Source organism: Bombina bombina, chromosome 2 (genome assembly GCF_027579735.1).
Source record: "Bombina bombina isolate aBomBom1 chromosome 2, aBomBom1.pri, whole genome shotgun sequence".
NCBI classification, from domain to species: Eukaryota; Metazoa; Chordata; class Amphibia; order Anura; family Bombinatoridae; genus Bombina; species Bombina bombina.
The window spans coordinates 1421771555-1421792783 of NC_069500.1; positions in this window are offsets into that span (position 1 = coordinate 1421771555).

Below are 21229 nucleotides of genomic sequence, written 5' to 3' on the forward strand. Positions count from 1 at the left end.
AAATGCTTACCTGTAAAATAAACCCTAATATAGCTAAAAAATAAATAATAATTATATTGTAGCTATTTTAGGATTTATATTTATTTTACAGGCAACTTTGTATTTATTTTAACTAGGTACAATAGCTTTTAAATAGTTATTAACTATTTAATAGCTACCTAGTTAAAATAATTACAAAATTACCTGTAAAATAAATCCTAACCTAAGTTACAATTAAACCTAACACTACACTATCAATAAATTAATTAAATAAACTACCTACAATTATCTACAATTAAATCAACTAAACTAAATTACAAAAAAAACCAAACACTAAATAACAAAAAAAAAACAAACACTAAATTACAAAAAATAAAAAAGATGACATGAATTTTAAACTAATTACACCTACTCTAAGCCCCCTAAAAAAAATAACAAAGCCCCCCAAAATAAAAAAATGCCCTACCCTATTCTAAAATAAAAATTTAACAGCTCTTTTACCTTACCAGCCCTTAAAAGGGCCTTTTGCGGGGCATGCCCCAAAGAAAACAGCTCTTTTGCATTTAAATAAACATACAATACCCCCCCCCCCAACATTACAACCCACCACCCACATACCCCTAATCTAACCCAAACCCCCTTAAAAAACCTAACACTAAGCCCCTGAAGATCTTCCTACCTTATCTTCACCACGCCGGGTATCACTGATCCGTCCAGAAGAGGCTCTGAAGTCTTCATCCTATCTGGCAAGAAGAGGTACAGAAGAGGGTCCGAAGTCTTCATCCTATCTGGCAAGAAGAGGACATCCAGACCGGTAGACATCTTCATCCAGGCGGCATCTTCTATCTTCTTCCATCCGGCGTGGAGCGGGACCATCTTGAAGCAGCCGTCGCGGATCCATCCTCTTCTTCCGGCGATTCCCGACGAATGAAGGTTCCTTTAAGTGACGTCATCCAAGATGGCGTCCCCCGAATTCCGATTGGCTGATAGGATTCTATCAGCCAATCAGAATTAAGGTAGGAAAAATCTGATTGGCTGATTGAATCAGCCAATCAGATTCAAGCTCAATCCGGTTGGCTGATCCAATCAGCCAATCAGATTGAGCTCGCATTCTATTGGCTGATCGGAGCAGCAGATTAGGGATTAATAAGTGTAAGGTTAGGGGTGTTTAGACTCAGGGTTTATGTTAGGGTGTTAGGTGCAGACTTAGGAAGTGTTTCCCCATAGGAAACAATGGGGCTGCGTTAGGAGCTGAACGCTGCTTTTTTGCAGGTGTTAGGTTTTTTTTCAGCTCAAACTGCCCCATTGTTTTCTATGGAGAAATCGTGCACGAGCACATTTTTTAAGCTGGCCACGTCCGTAAGTAACGCTGGTATTGAGACTTGAAGTGGCGGTAAATATGCCTGTACGCTCCCTTTTTGGAGCCTAACGCAGCCCTTCAGAGAACTCTAAATACCAGCGTTGTTTAAAAGGTGCGGGGGGGGGGGGGAACACGCGTAGCTAACGCACCCCTTCTAAACCAAAACTCTAAATTTAGGCGCTTGTATTTCCTGTGCCTGCTTTCCCTTTTAAATATAGCGTGTGCAACTGGTATTACAAATAATTACTTAAACTAGGCAAAGTATAATAGCAGGTATAATTAGTTTTAATACAAATATACAGAATAACAGGTTTTAAGCTATAACAATTTATTCAATTTGTTAATTTATACAGTGCCTACAATAAATAAAACTCAGCAAATCTATACAACACTTTAAATATTCTTACTTAAAGACTTTTTACAGCATATTTATTATTTACTGCTTATAATAAGCCCAGCGCCTAACTGGTCCTATATTTAAACACTGTGAATCATAGACTAATATCCTATCTATTAGAAAAGATATTAAACATAGGAAAGACACTCTTAGGATTCAAGAAGATGAGCAAACACATTTTTTTCCCTTCCTTTTTTTTTTTTTTTTTTTTTTTTGAATATAGCAGGATTCAAAAACTTAGCCCCTAAAGGTTATTCAGTTCCAGTGTAGCAAATGTGACTCTACTTTAAATATATATTAGCTCCTGGTAATCTAATTTGAGCTGTCCAGAGCAGCTCAAAATAATAATTTTGGCATTATATGTACATATAGGACAGTGCAGATAAATTGAGGCGTAATAGTATAAGAAAGGCTGCAGTCTATTCTGATGAGACTGAGAGCATAATAATAACAGTCAAGTAAAGATGACAATGAGCTGAATCAGCCAAAATACTTGCGTGACCAAGAGCCAGGAAAAAAGTGCATCCTCATGCTTGGATAAGTCAGGTCCAATAAAATACTGGAACTCAGAGCTGTATTCATACGGCAAATTGTAATCCAAAGGAGATTTCTAATCCTGGTCACAAAATGAGGCAATGTTATTAGGTAGAGTCTAGAGTTTGACTTAAGTTATCCCAGAATGCTTGAAACGATGGCAAGCTTCTTTTACAATTGCCTAGCCATAGGTATCCCGGCTACCACTGCTTCCTCACCCTGCTTACAAGACTTAGGTGCCCACAGTGGGTTATGGCCTCCTCTTATGGCAGATTTAAGAACTTCCCCTTATTGCTCTAATTTTAAGGAGCCGACCCTTCAATGCGTCTGCTGTTTTCGTACAGTACTTAAGGGGTTATAGAAATACTTTATCAGTCTTTAACCGGTAAGTACTTACATTTCCTTTCCGTTAATGGTGGATTCACTGGTGTGGGCTCTACCTATTTTCCAGAAGGTAGGGTGCTGTTACAATACCACCGCTCCCGCGGCTAAGGGCAACTCCTACAGACTCCAGGTTCCGTATGGTTTTTACCCTGATGAAAGCACTCCGTGTACTCCTCAAGGGTGCTGTTTTGCCCCAATGATCCAGCACAGTCGGATTGGTATTGCGTCCTCTGATCTCAAGACGCTACGCTGTTTCTACCTCGGTCTGTATCTTCTCGGTCCAGGTGTTTAGGATACACCAAACTATGGCCATGGCAAGTCGGCCCAACGCCACTGCAGAACTTTCGATGCCTACGAACCACCTTCCCCGGTTCAGATGTCCAGTCTGTGAAAGCCCGCTCACTGACAAGGACCTAGGCGCTGCGAAAGGTGTAGAACACTCAGATGAGCAGCCAGCGTGTATGCTGCATGCCACTACGAGCTCTGCCCCGGAAGTCCAGTCGAAAAAAAAAGAGAGGGCGGGAAGACCAGCACGTCACAGACACAAGCAAAGAGGAAACGTCACAAGCGTGGGCATGGCTAAAACGGAAGTGGAGATGGAGGCTTACATATAACAAAAACGGAGCCAGACAGGCAAAAGGAGGAAAAATGAAAACGTTTAGCAAGCTAAGGCCTAGATTTGGAGTTTGGCGGTAGCCGTGAAAACCAGCGTTAGAGGCTCCTAACGCTGGTTTTAGGCTACCGCTGGTATTTGGAGTCATTCAAAAAAGGGTCTAACGCTCACTTTTCAGCCGCGACTTTTCCATACCGCAGATCCCCTTACGTAAATTGCGTATCCTATCTTTTCAATGGGATCTTCCTATCTCCGGTATTTAGAGTCGTGTCTGAACGACAAAACTCCAGCCGCAGAAAAAAGTCAGTAGTTAAGAGCTTTCTGGGCTAACGCCGGTTCATAAAGCTCTTAACTACTGTGCTCTAAAGTACACTAACACCCATAAACTACCTATGTACCCCTAAACCGAGGTCCCCCCACACCGCCGCCACTCGATTAAATTTTTTTAACCCCTAATCTGCCGACCGCCACCTACGTTATCCTTATGTACCCCTAATCTGCTGCCCCTAACACCGCCGACCCCTATATTATATTTATTAACCCCTAACCTGCCCCCCACAACGTCGCCGCCAGCTACCTACACTTATTAACCCCTAATCTGCCGCCCGCACGCCGCCGCCACCTACATTATAGCTATGTACCCCTAATCTGCTGCCCTAACATCCCCGACCCCTATATTATATTTATTAACCCCTAACCTGCCCCCCACAACGTCGCCGCCACCTACCTACAATTATTAACCCCTAATCTGCCGACCGCAAAGAGCCGCCACCTACATTATAGCTATGTACCCCTAATCTGCTGCCCCTAAAACCGCCGACCCCTATATTATATTTATTAACCCCTAATCTGCCCTCCCTAACATCGCCGACACCTAACTTCAATTATTAACCCCTAATCTGCCGACCGCATCTCGCCGCTATTCTAATAAATGTATTAACCCCTAAAGCTAAGTCTAACCCTAACACTAAAACCCCCGTAAGTTAAATATAATTTATATCTAACGAAATTAATTAACTCTTATTAAATAAATTAATCCTATTTAAAGCTAAATACTTACCTGTAAAATAAACCCTAATATAGCTACAATATAAATTATAATTATATTATAGCTATTTTAGGATTTATATTTATTTTACAGGTAACTTTGTATTTATTTAAACCAGGTACAATAGCTATTAAATAGTTAAGAACTATTTAATAGCTAAAATAGTTAAAATAATTACAAAATTACCTGTAAAATAAATCCTAACCTAAGTTACAATTAAACCTAACACTACACTATCAATAAATTAATTAAATAAAATACCTACAATTACCTACAGTTAAACCTAACACTACACTATCAATACATTAATTAAATACAATATCTACAAATAAATACAATGAAATAAACTAACTAAAGTACAAAAAATAAAAAAGAACTAAGTTACAAAAAATAAAAAAATATTTACAAACATCAGAAAAATATTACAACAATTTTAAACTAATTACACCTACTCTAAGCCCCCTAATAAAATAACAAAGACCCCCAAAATAAAAAAATGCCCTACCCTATTCTAAATTACTAAAGTTCAAAGCTCTTTTACCTTACCAGCCCTGAACAGGGCCCTTTGCGGGGCATGCCCCAAAGAATTCAGCTCTTTTGCCTGTAAAAAAACACATACAATACCCCCCCAACATTACAACCCACCACCCACATACCCCTAATCTAACCCAAACCCCCCTTAAATAAACCTAACACTAAGCCACTGAAGATCTTCCTACCTTATCTTCACCATACCAGGTTCAACGATCGATCCAGAAGAGCTCCTCCAATGTCCTGATCCAAGCCCAAGCAGGGGGCTGAAGAGGTCCATGATCCGGCTGAAGTCTTCTATCAAAGGCATCTTCAATCTTCTTTCTTCCGGATCCATCTTGTAGACCTCCGACGTGGAACATCCTGCTGGCCCGACGGACTAATGACGAATGACAGCTCCTTTAAGGGACGTCATCCAAGATGGCGTCCCTCGAATTCCGATTGGCTGATAGGATTCTATCAGCCAATCGGAATTAAGGTAGGAAAATTCTGATTGGCTGATGGAATCAGCCAATCAGAATCAAGTTCAATCCGATTGGCTGATCCGATCAGCCAATCAGATTGAGCTTGCATTCTATTAGCTGATTGGAACAGCCAATAGAATGCAAGCTCAATCTGATTGGCTGATTGAATCAGCCAATCAGATTGAACTTGATTCTGATTGGCTGATTCCATCAGCCAATCAGAATTTTCCAACCTTAATTCCGATTGGCTGATAGAATCCTATCAGCCAATCGGAATTCGAGGGACGCCATCTTGGATGACGTCCCTTAAAGGAGCCTTCATTCGTCGTTAGTCCGTCGGCCAGCAGGATGTTCCGCGTCGGAGGTCTACAAAATGGATCCGGAAGAAAGAAGATTGAAGATGCCGTTGATAGAAGACTTCAGCCGGATCATGGACCTCTTCAGCTGCCGCTTGGATGAAGACTTCAGCCGGATCATGGACCTCTTCAGCTCCCGCTTGGATGATGACTTCAGCCGGATCATGGACCTCTTCAGCCCCCTGCTTGGGCGTGGATCAGGACATCGGAGGAGCTCTTCTGGATCGATCGTTGAACCTGGTATGGTGAAGATAAGGTAGGAAGATCTTCAGGGGCTTAGTGTTAGGTTTATTTAAGGGGGGTTTGGGTTAGATTAGGGGTATGTGGGTGGTGGGTTGTAATGTTGGGGGGGGTATTGTATGAGTTTTTTTTACAGGCAAAAGAGCTGAATTCTTTGGGGCATGCCCCGCAAAGGGCCCTGTTCAGGGCTGGTAAGGTAAAAGAGCTTTGAACTTTAGTAATTTAGAATAGGGTAGGGCATTTTTTTTATTTTGGGGGTCTTTGTTATTTTATTAGGGGGCTTAGAGTAGGTGTAATTAGTTTAAAATTGTTGTAATATTTTTCTGATGTTTGCAAATATTTTTTTATTTTTTGTAACTTAGTTCTTTTTTATTTTTTGTACTTTAGTTAGTTTATTTCATTGTATTTATTTGTAGATATTGTATTTAATTAATGTATTGATAGTGTAGTGTTAGGTTTAATTGTAGGTAATTGTAGGTATTTTATTTAATTAATTTATTGATAGTGTAGTGTTAGGTTTAATTGTAACTTAGGTTAGGATTTATTTTACAGGTAATTTTGTAATTATTTTAACTATTTTAGCTATTAAATAGTTCTTAACTATTTAATAGCTATTGTACCTGGTTAAAATAAATACAAAGTTACCTGTAAAATAAATATAAATCCTAAAATAGCTATAATATAATTATAAGTTATATTGTAGCTATATTAGGATTTATTTTACAGGTAAGTATTTAGCTTTAAATAGGATTAATTTATTTAATAAGAGTTAATTAATTTCGTTAGATTTAAATTATATTTAAGTTAGGGGGGTGTTGGTGTTAGGGTTAGACTTAGCTTTAGGGGTTAATACATTTATTTGAATAGCGGTGAGCTCCAGTCGGCAGATTAGGGGTTAATGTTTGAAGTTAGGTGTCGGCGATGTTAGGGAGTGCAGATTAGGGGTTAATACTATTTATTATAGGGTTAGTTAGGCGGATTAGGGGTTAATAACTTTATTATAATAGCAGTACGGTCCGGTCGGCAGATTAGGGGTTAATAAGTGTAGGCAGGTGGAGGCGACGTTGGGGGAGGCAGATTAGGGGTTAATAAATATAATATTGGGGTCGGCGATGTTAGGGCAGCAGATTAGGGGTACATAGGGATAATGTAAGTAGCGGCGGTTTACGGAGCGGCAGATTAGGGGTTAAAAATAATATGCAGGGGTCAGCGATAGCGGGGGCAGCAGAATAGGGGTTAATAAGTGTAAGGTTAGGGGTGTTTAGACTCGGGGTACATGTTAGGGTGTTAGGTGCCGACGTAGGAAGTGTTTCCCCATAGACAACAATGGGGCTGTGTTAGGAGCTGAACGCGGCTTTTTTGCAGGTGTTAGGTTTTTTTTCAGCTCAAAAAGCCCCATTGTTGTCTATCGGGGAATCATGCACGAGCACGTTTTTGAGGCTGGCCGTGTCCGTAAGCAACTCTGGTATCGAGAGTTGAAGTTGCGTTAAATATGCTCTACGCTCCTTTTTTGGAGCCTAACGGAGCCATTCTGTGGACTCTCAATACCAGAGTTATTTTAAAGATGCGGCCAGAAAAAAGCCAGCGTTAGCTACGCGGGTCGTTACCGACAAAACTCTAAATCTAGCCATTGGTAAGTAAGTGATAAGGGAGACAGGATAGACACTACTAGTATACTATTCACTGCAATGTGTACAATTCACTGTAATGTATTCTACTCACTACTTAGTATACTAATCACTGCAATGTGTACAATTCATATAATGTATTCTATTCACTACTTCGTATACTATTCACTGCAATGTGTACAATCGCTATAATGCATCTATTTACTACTTAGTATCCTAATCACTGCAATGTGTACAATTCAATATAATGTTTTATATTCACTACTTAGTATACTAATCACTGCAATGTGTACAATTCATATAATGCATTCTTTTCACTACTTAGCATACTATTCACTGCAATGTGTACAATTCACTATAATGTATTCTATTCAATATTTAGTATACTAACAACTGCAATGTGTACAGTTCACTATAATGTATTCTATTCACTACTTAGTATACAATTCACTGCAATGTGTACAATTCACTATAATGTATTCTATTCACTACTTAGTATACTATTCACTACAATCTATACAATTCACTATAATGTATTCTATTCACTACTTAGTATACTAATCACTGCAATGTGTACGATTCACTATAATGTATTCTATTCACTACTTAGTATACTAATAACTGCAATGTGTACGATTCACTATAATGTATTCTATTCACTACTTAGTATACTAATCACTGCAATGTGTACAATTCACTATAATGTATTCTATTCACTACTTAGTATACTATTCCATACAATGTGTACAATTCACTATAATGTATTCTATTCACTACTTAGTATACTATTCACAGCAATGTATACAATTCACTATATTGTATTCTATTCACTACTTAGTATACAATTCACTGCAATGTATACAATTCACTGCAATGTATACAATTCACTAAAATGTATTCTATTCACTACTTAGTATACTAATCACTGCAATGTGTACAATTCACTATATTGTATTCTATTCACTACTTAGTATACTATTCACAGCAATGTATACAATTCACTATATTGTATTCTATTCACTACTTAGTATACTAATCACTGCAATGTGTACAATTCACTATATTGTGTTATATTCACTACTTAGTATACTAATCACTGCAATGTGTACAATTCACTATAATGTATTCTATTGACTACTTAGTATACTATTCACAGCAATGTATACAATTCACTATATTGTATTCTATTCACTACTTAGTATACTAATCACTGCAATGTGTACAATTCACTATATTGTGTTATATTCACTACTTAGTATACTAATCACTGCAATGTGTACAATTCACTATAATGTATTCTATTGACTACTTAGTATACTATTCCATACAATGTGTACAATTCACTATAATGTATTCTATTCACTACTTAGTATACTATTCACAGCAATGTATACAATTCACTATATTGTATTCTATTCACTACTTAGTATACTAATCACTGCAATGTGTACAATTCACTATATTGTGTTATATTCACTACTTAGTATACTAATCACTGCAATGTGTACAATTCACTATAATGTATTCTATTGACTACTTAGTATACTAATCACTGCAATGTGTACAATTCACTATAATGTATTTTATACACTACTTAGTATATTAATCACTGCAATGTGTACAATTCACTATTATGTATTCTATTCACTACTTAGTATACTATTCACTGCAATGTGTACAATTCACTAAAATGTATTCTATTCACTACTTAGTATACTATTCACTGCAATGCATACAATTCACTATAATATATTATATTCACTACTCAGTATACTATTCACTGCAATGTGTACAATTCACTATAATATATGTTATTCACTACATAGTATACTATTCACTACAATGTGTACAATTCATATAATGTATTATATTCACTACTTAGTATACTAATCACTGCAATGTGTACAATTCACTATAATGTATTTTATTCAATTCACTGAAATGTGTACAATTCATAGAATATATTCTATGCACTACTTAGTATACTAATCACTGCAATGTGTACAATTCCCTATAATGAATTATATTCAGTATTAGTATACTATTCACTACAATATGTACAATTCACTATAATGTATTCTATTCACTACTTAGTATACTATTCACTGCAATGTGTACTATTCACTATAATGTATTGTATTCACTACTTAGTATACTATTCACTGAAATGTGTACTATTCACTATAATGTATTCTGTTCACTAATTAGTATACTAATCACTGCAATGTGTACAATTCATATAATGTACTCTATTCACTACTTAGTATACTATTCACTGCAATGTGTACAATTCACTGTAATGCATTCTACTCACTACTTAGTATACTAATCACTGCAATGTGTACAATTCATATAATGTATTCTATTCACTACTTCGTATACTATTCACTGCAATGTGTACTATTCACTATAATGTATTCTATTCACTACTTAGTATACTATTCACTGCAATGTGTACAATTGCTGTAATGCATTCTATTTACTACTTAGTTTACTAATCACTGCAATGTGTACAATTCAATATAATGTATTATATTTACTACTTAGTGTACTAATCACTGCAATGTGTACAATTCATACAATGTATTCTTTTCACTACTTAGTATACTATTCACTGCAATGTGTACAATTCACTATAATATATGTTATTCACTACATAGTATACTATTCACTACAATGTGTACAATACATATAATGTATTATATTCACTACTTAGTATACAATTTACTGCAATGTGTACAATTCAGTATAATTTATTATATTCACTACTTAGTATACTAATCACTGCAATGCGTACAATTCACTATAATTTATTTTATTCACTTCACTGCAATGTGTACAATTCATAGAATGTATTCTATGCACTACTTAGTATACTAATCACTGCAATGTGTACAATTCCCTATAATGTATTATATTTAGTATTAGTATACTATTCACTACAATGTGTACAATTCACTATAATGTATTCTATTCACTACTTAGTATACTATTCACTGCAATGTGTACTATTCCCTATAATGTATTGTATTCACTACTTAGTATACTATTCACTGAAATGTGTACTATTCACTATAATGTATTCTGTTCACTAATTAGTATACTAATCACTGCAATGTGTACAATTCATACAATGTATTCTATTCACTACTTAGTATACTATTCACTGCAATGTGTACAATTCACTGTAGTGTATTCTACTCACTACTTAGTATACTAATCACTGCAATGTGTACAATTCATATAATGTATTCTATTCACTACTTCGTATACTATTCACTGCAATGTGTACTATTCACTATAATGTATTCTATTCACTACTTAGTATACTATTCACTGCAATGTGTACAATCGCTATAATACATTCTATTTACTACTTAGTATACTAATCACTGCAATGTGTACAATTCATACAATGTATTCGTTTCAGTAGTTTGTATACTATTCACTGCAATGTGTACAATTCACTATAATGTATTCTATTCACTATTTAGTATACTATTCACTGCAATGTGTACAATTCACTATAATGTATTCTATTCACTATTTAGTAAACTATTCACTGCAATGTGTACAATTCACTATAATGTATTCTATTCACTACTTAGTATACTATTCACTGCAATGTGTACTATTCACTATAATGTATTATATTCACTACTTAGTATACTATTCACTGCAATGTGTACAATTCACTATATGTTATTCACTACATAGTATACTATTCACTACAATGTGTACAATTCATATAATGTATTATATTCACTACTTAGTATACTAATCACTGCAATGTGTACAATTCACTATAATGTATTTTATTCAATTCACTGCAATGTGTACAATTCATAGAATATATTCTATGCACTACTTAGTATACTAATCACTGCAATGTGTACAATTCCCTATAATGAATTATATTCAGTATTAGTATACTATTCACTACAATATGTACAATTCACTATAATGTATTCTATTCACTACTTAGTATACTATTCACTGCAATGTGTACTATTCACTATAATATATTGTATTCACTACTTAGTATACTATTCACTGCAATGTGTACTATTCACTATAATATATTGTATTCACTACTTAGTATACTATTCACTGAAATGTGCACTATTCACTATAATGTATTCTGTTCACTAATTAGTATACTAATCACTGCAATGTGTACAATTCATATAATGTATTCTATTCACTACTTAGTATACTATTCACTGCAATGTGTACAATTCACTGTAATGCATTCTACTCACTACTTAGTATACTAATCACTGCAATGTGTACAATTCATATAATGTATTCTATTCACTACTTCGTATACTATTCACTGCAATGTGTACTATTCACTATAATGTATTCTATTCACTACTTAGTATACTATTCACTGCAATGTGTACAATTGCTGTAATGCATTCTATTTACTACTTAGTTTACTAATCACTGCAATGTGTACAATTCAATATAATGTATTATATTTACTACTTAGTGTACTAATCACTGCAATGTGTACAATTCATACAATGTATTCTTTTCACTACTTAGTATACTATTCACTGCAATGTGTACAATTCACTATAATATATGTTATTCACTACATAGTATACTATTCACTACAATGTTTACAATACATATAATGTATTATATTCACTACTTAGTATACAATTTACTGCAATGTGTACAATTCAGTATAATGTATTATATTCACTACTTAGTATACTAATCACTGCAATGTGTACAATTCACTATAATGTATTTTATTCAATTCACTGCAATGTGTACAATTCATAGAATATATTCTATGCACTACTTAGTATACTAATCACTGCAATGTGTACAATTCCCTATAATGAATTATATTCAGTATTAGTATACTATTCACTACAATATGTACAATTCACTATAATGTATTCTATTCACTACTTAGTATACTATTCACTGCAATGTGTACTATTCACTATAATATATTGTATTCACTACTTAGTATACTATTCACTGCAATGTGTACTATTCACTATAATATATTGTATTCACTACTTAGTATACTATTCACTGAAATGTGTACTATTCACTATAATGTATTCTGTTCACTAATTAGTATACTAATCACTGCAATGTGTACAATTCATATAATGTATTCTATTCACTACTTAGTATACTATTCACTGCAATGTGTACAATTCACTGTAATGCATTCTACTCACTACTTAGTATACTAATCACTGCAATGTGTACAATTCATATAATGTATTCTATTCACTACTTCGTATACTATTCATTGCAATGTGTACTATTCACTATAATGTATTCTATTCACTACTTAGTATACTATTCACTGCAATGTGTACAATTGCTGTAATGCATTCTATTTACTACTTAGTTTACTAATCACTGCAATGTGTACAATTCAATATAATGTATTATATTTACTACTTAGTGTACTAATCACTGCAATGTGTACAATTCATACAATGTATTCTTTTCACTACTTAGTATACTATTCACTGCAATGTGTACAATTCACTATAATATATGTTATTCACTACATAGTATACTATTCACTACAATGTTTACAATACATATAATGTATTATATTCACTACTTAGTATACAATTTACTGCAATGTGTACAATTCAGTATAATGTATTATATTCACTACTTAGTATACTAATCACTGCAATGCGTACAATTCACTATAATTTATTTTATTCACTTCACTGCAATGTGTACAATTCATAGAAAGTATTCTATGCACTACTTAGTATACTAATCACTGCAATGTGTACAATTCCCTATAATGTATTATATTTAGTATTAGTATACTATTCACTACAATGTGTACAATTCACTATAATGTATTCTATTCACTACTTAGTATACTATTCACTGCAATGTGTACTATTCACTATAATGTATTGTATTCACTACTTAGTATACTATTCACTGAAATGTGTACTATTCACTATAATGTATTCTGTTCACTAATTAGTATACTAATCACTGCAATGTGTACAATTCATACAATGTATTCTATTCACTACTTAGTATACTATTCACTGCAATGTGTACAATTCACTGTAGTGTATTCTACTCACTACTTAGTATACTAATCACTGCAATGTGTAAAATTCATATAATGTATTCTATTCACTACTTCGTATACTATTCACTGCAATGTGTACTATTCACTATAATGTATTCTATTCACTACTTAGTATACTATTCACTGCAATGTGTACAATCGCTATAATACATTCTATTTACTACTTAGTATACTAATCACTGCAATGTGTACAATTCATACAATGTATTCGTTTCAGTAGTTAGTATACTATTCACTGCAATGTGTACAATTCACTATAATGTATTCTATTCACTATTTAGCATACTATTCACTGCAATGTGTACAATTCACTATAATGTATTCTATTCACTATTTAGTAAACTATTCACTGCAATGTGTACAATTCACTATAATGTATTCTATTCACTACTTAGTATACTATTCACTGCAATGTGTACTATTCACTATAATGTATTATATTCACTACTTAGTATACTATTCACTGAAATGTGTACTATTCACTATAATATATGTTATTCACTACATAGTATACTATTTACTACAATGTGTACAATTCATGTAATGTATTATATTCACTACTTAGTATACAATTTACTGCAATGTGTACAATTCACTATAATGTATTATATTCACTACTTAGTATACTAATCAATGCAATGTGTACAATTCACTATAATGTATTTTATTCACTTCACTGCAATGTGTACAATTCATAGAATGTATTCTATTCACTACTTAGTATACTAATCACTGCAATGTGTACAGTTCCCTATAATGTATTATATTCAGTATTAGTATACTATTCACTACAATGTGTACAATTCACTATAATGTATTCTATTCACTACTTAGCATACTATTCACTGCAATGTGTACTATTCACTATAATGTATTGTATTCACTACTAATCACTGCAATGTGTACAATTCATATAATGTATTATATTCACTACTTAGTATACTATTCACTGCAATGTGTACAATTCACTGTAATGTATTCTACTCACTACTTAGTATACTAATCACTGCAATGTGTACAATTCATATAATGTATTCTATTCACTACTTTGTATACTATTCACTGCAATGTGTACTATTCACTATAATGTATTCTATTCACTACTTAGTATACTATTCACTGCAATGTGTACAATTGCTGTAATGCATTCTATTTACTACTTAGTTTACTAATCACTGCAATGTGTACAATTCAATATAATGTATTATATTTACTACTTAGTGTACTAATCACTGCAATGTGTACAATTCATACAATGTATTCTTTTCACTACATAGTATACTATTCACTACAATGTGTACAATACATATAATGTATTATATTCACTACTTAGTATACAATTTACTGCAATGTGTACAATTCAGTATAATGTATTATATTCACTACTTAGTATACTAATCACTGCAATGCGTACAATTCACTATAATTTATTTTATTCACTTCACTGCAATGTGTACAATTCATAGAATGTATTCTATGCACTACTTAGTATACTAATCACTGCAATGTGTACAATTCCCTATAATGTATTATATTTAGTATTAGTATACTATTCACTACAATGTGTACAATTCACTATAATGTATTCTATTCACTACTTAGTATACTATTCACTGCAATGTGTACTATTCACTATAATGTATTGTATTCACTACTTAGTATACTATTCACTGAAATGTGTACTATTCACTATAATGTATTCTGTTCACTAATTAGTATACTAATCACTGCAATGTGTACAATTCATACAATGTATTCTATTCACTACTTAGTATACTATTCACTGCAATGTGTACAATTCACTGTAGTGTATTCTACTCACTACTTAGTATACTAATCACTGCAATGTGTACAATTCATATAATGTATTCTATTCACTACTTCGTATACTATTCACTGCAATGTGTACTATTCACTATAATGTATTCTATTCACTACTTAGTATTCTATTCACTGCAATGTGTACAATCGCTATAATACATTCTATTTACTACTTAGTATACTAATCACTGCAATGTGTACAATTCATACAATGTATTCGTTTCAGTAGTTAGTATACTATTCACTGCAATGTGTACAATTCACTATAATGTATTCTATTCACTATTTAGTATACTATTCACTGCAATGTGTACAATTCACTATAATGTATTCTATTCACTATTTAGTAAACTATTCACTGCAATGTGTACAATTCACTATAATGTATTCTATTCACTACTTAGTATACTATTCACTGCAATGTGTACTATTCACTATAATGTATTATATTCACTACTTAGTATACTATTCACTGCAATGTGTACAATTTACTATAATATATGTTATTCACTACATAGTATACTATTTACTACAATGTGTACAATTCATGTAATGTATTATATTCACTACTTAGTATACAATTTACTGCAATGTGTACAGTTCACTATAATGTATTATATTCACTACTTAGTATACTAATCAATGCAATGTGTACAATTCACTATAATGTATTTTATTCACTTCACTGCAATGTGTACAATTCATAGAATGTATTCTATGCACTACTTAGTATACTAATCACTGCAATGTGTACAGTTCCCTATAATGTATTATATTCAGTATTAGTATACTATTCACTACAATGTGTACAATTCACTATAATGTATTCTATTCACTACTTAGTATACTATTCACTGCAATGTGTACTATTCACTATAATGTATTGTATTCACTACTAATCACTGCAATGTGTACAATTCATATAATGTATTCTATTCACTACTTAGTATACTATTCACTGCAATGTGTACAATTCACTATAATGTATTCTACTCACTACTTAGTATACTAATCACTGCAATGTGTACAATTCATATAATGTATTCTATTCACTACTTTGTATACTATTCACTGCAATGTGTACTATTCACTATAATGTATTCTATTCACTACTTAGTATACTATTCACTGCAATGTGTACAATCGCTATAATGCATCTATTTACTAGTGTGTACAATTCAATATAATGTATTGTATTCACTACTAATCACTGCAATGTGTACAATTCATATAATGTATTCTATTCACTACTTAGTATACTATTCACTGCAATGTGTACAATTCACTATAATGTATTCTACTCACTACTTAGTATACTAATCACTGCAATGTGTACAATTCATATAATGTATTCTATTCACTACTTTGTATACTATTCACTGCAATGTGTACAATTCACTATAATGTATTCTACTCACTACTTAGTATACTAATCACTGCAATGTGTACAATTCATATAATGTATTCTATTCACTACTTTGTATACTATTCACTGCAATGTGTACAATTCACTATAATGTATTCTACTCACTACTTAGTATACTAATCACTGCAATGTGTACAATTCATATAATGTATTCTATTCACTTCTTAGTATACTAATCACTGCAATGTGTACAATTCATATAATGTATTCTTTTCACTACTTAGTACACTATTCACTGCAATGTGTACAATTCACTATAATGTATTCTATTCACTATTTAGTATACTAACAACTGCAATGTGTACAGTTCACTATAATGTATTCTATTCACTACTTAGTATACAATTCACTGCAATGTGTACAATTCACTATAATGTATTCTATTCACTACTTAGTATACTATTCACTACAATCTATACAATTCACTATAATGTATTCTATTCACTACTTAGTATACTAATAACTGCAATGTGTACGATTCACTATAATGTATTCTATTCACTACTTAGTATACTAATCACTGCAATGTGTACCATTCACTATAATGTATTCTATTCACTACTTAGTATACTATTCCATACAATGTGTACAATTCACTATAATGTATTCTATTCACTACTTAGTATACTATTCACAGCAATGTATACAATTCACTATATTGTATTCTATTCACTACTTAGTATACAATTCACTGCAATGTATACAATTCACTAAAATGTATTCTATTCACTACTTAGTATACTAATCACTGCAATGTGTACAATTCACTATATTGTGTTATATTCACTACTTAGTATACTAATCACTGCAATGTGTACAATTCACTATAATGTATTCTATTGACTACTTAGTATACTAATCACTGCAATGTGTACAATTCACTATAATGTATTCTATACACTACTTAGTATATTAATCACTGCAATGTGTACAATTCACTATTATGTATTCTATTCACTACTTAGTATACTATTCACTGCAATGTGTACAATTCACTACAATGTATTCTATTCACTACTTAGTATACTATTCACTGCAATGTATACAATTCACTATAATATATTATATTCACTACTCAGTATACTATTCACTGCAATGTGTACAATTCACTATAATATATGTTATTCACTACATAGTATACTATTCACTACAATGTGTACAATTCATATAATGTATTATATTCACTACTTAGTATACTAATCACTGCAATGTGTACAATTCACTATAATGTATTTTATTTAATTCACTGCAATGTGTACAATTCATAGAATGTATTCTATGCACTACTTAGTATACTAATCACTGCAATGTGTACAATTCCCTATAATGAATTATATTCAGTATTAGTATACTATTCACTACAATGTGTACAATTCACTATAATGTATTCTATTCACTACTTAGTATACCATTCACTGCAATGTGTACTATTCACTATAATGTATTGTATTCACTACTTAGTATACTATTCACTGAAATGTGTACTATTCACTATAATGTATTCTGTTCACTAATTAGTATACTAATCACTGCAATGTGTACAATTCATATAATGTATTATATTCACTACTTAGTATAATATTCACTGCAATGTGTACAATTCACTATAATGTATTCTATTCACTACTTTGTATACTATTTACTGCAATGTGTACTATTCACTATAATGTATTCTATTCACTACTTAGTATACTATTCACTGCAATGTGTACAATCGCTGTAATTCATTCTATTTACTACTTAGTATACTAATCACTGCAATGTGTACAATTCAATATAATGTATTATATTTACTACTTAGTATACTAATCACTGCAATGTGTACAATTCATACAATGTGTTCTTTTCACTACTTAGTATACTATTCACTGCAATGTGTACAATTCACTATAATATATTTTATTCACTATATAGTATACTATTCACTACAATGTGTACAATACATATAATGTATTATATTCACTACTTAGTATACAATTTATTGCAATGTGTACAATTCAGTATAATGTATTATATTCACTACTTAGTATACTAATCACTGCAATGTGTACAATTCATATAATGTATTCTATTCACTACTTAGTATACTAATCACTGCAATGTGTACAATTCATATAATGTATTCTATTCACTACTTAGTATACTATTCACTGCAATGTGTACAATCGCTATAATGCATTCTATTTACTACTTAGTATACTAATCACTGCAATGTGTACAATTCAATATAATGTTTTATATTCACTACTTAGTATACTAATCACTGCAATGTGTACATTTCATACAATGTATTCGTTTCACTACTTAGTATACTATTCACTGCAATGTGTACATTTCATACAATGTATTCTGTTCACTACTTATTATACTAATCACTGCAATGTGATCAATTCACTGAAATGTATACTATTTACTATAATATAAATTATTCACTACAAGGTATACTACTCACTACATAGTATACTATTCCCAGCAATGTCTACTATTCGCTACAATATATACTATTCACTGTAAAGTATACAACTCACTACAATATATACTATATACTGTATTGTATACAACTCACTACAATATATACTATATACTGTAATGTATACAACTCAATACAATATATACTATAAACTGTAATGTATACAACTCACTACAATATATACTATACAATGTAATGTATGCAACTCTCTACAATATATACTGTACACTGTAATGTATACAACTCTCTACAATATATACTATACACTGTAATGTATACAACTCACTACAATATATACTATATACTGCATTGTATACAATTCACTACAATATATACTATATACTGTATTGTATACAACTCACTACAATATATACTATATACTGTAATGTATACAAATCACTACAATATATACTATATACTGTAATGTATACAACTCACTACAATATATACTAAATACTGTATTGTATACAACTCACTACAATATATACTATATACTGTAATGTATACAAATCACTACAATATATACTATACCATGCAATGTATACAACTCACTAGAATATATACTATACACTATAATGTATGCAACTCTCTACAATATATACTGTAAACTGTAATGTATACAACTCTCTACAATATATACTATACAATGTAATGTATACAACTTACTACAATATATACTATATACTGTAATGTATACAACTCACTACAATATATACTATACACTGTAATGTATGCAACTCTCTAAAATATATACTGTAAACTGTAATGTATACAACTCTCTACAATATATACTATACACTGTAATGTATACAATGAACTATATAGTATACTATTCACTGCAATGTTTACTATTCACAAGCAGCAAGATTACAAGTTGTGCGATAAATCTATTGTGAAAACCCTGTGCGGGATTTTGCTTTTTCGCATTTTGCAAAGAGCTGCCATTACAAGTTTGAAAAAAACATATTTATGGTATGCGTAATGCCGCATACTGCACAGAAACCATGTTCCGACTTGGCGTGCATACAGGGCCGTTTCTAGAGAATCTGGCTCCCAGGGCAAAATTCCAAAATGCGCCCCACTCACAGATTCTAAAGTCCCCCTCCTAGACCTTGCATGTCACTCTGTCATTTAGAGGTCAGCACCAAAGCAGAAGTGCACTTCTGGGACCTAGCTGAACACATCTGGTGAGCAAATGACAAGAGACAAATGTGTGTTGCGGCCAACCACCAGTTAGCTCCTAGTAGTGCATTGCTGCTGCTAAGGATATGTACATATGCTTTTCAACAATGGATACCAAGAGAACAAGCATGATAGAATTGTCTTAAAATGTTTTGCTGTATCCTGAATTATGAAAGTTTAATTTTGACTTTCCTATCCCTTTAAATAAGTCCTTTTTCTACAACAATGTTTTTTTTTTTTCAAATATATTGATATTATCTAAAAATATCTTTATATCTTTTACTAATTGCCATTATATTTATTCTTTTCTCATAGCTATGCATATTTATTTATTTAATGCATATCCCTTCAAATTCTTATCCATAATCAATCTACAAAACTTCCAATTGACTTTAAAGTTGAACTTTGCAAAAAAAGTCATCAGGTAAGATTTTCTAAAGGATTGCAATATGTCACTGGGTGTATTTGTAAGATATTTAGGGATCTATTACAATTATTTAGAAAAGATATAACAATTTTTTACAAAATTCACTATTAAAGTCTATGATATTTTTGCACATAAATAATTTGATAAAGAACTGTAATAGATGTTTATTTTTCAAATATACTATACACATAGGCAGTAATAGACAGAGACATGCACTCACATGCAGTAATAGACAGAGACATGCACTCACATGCAGTAAT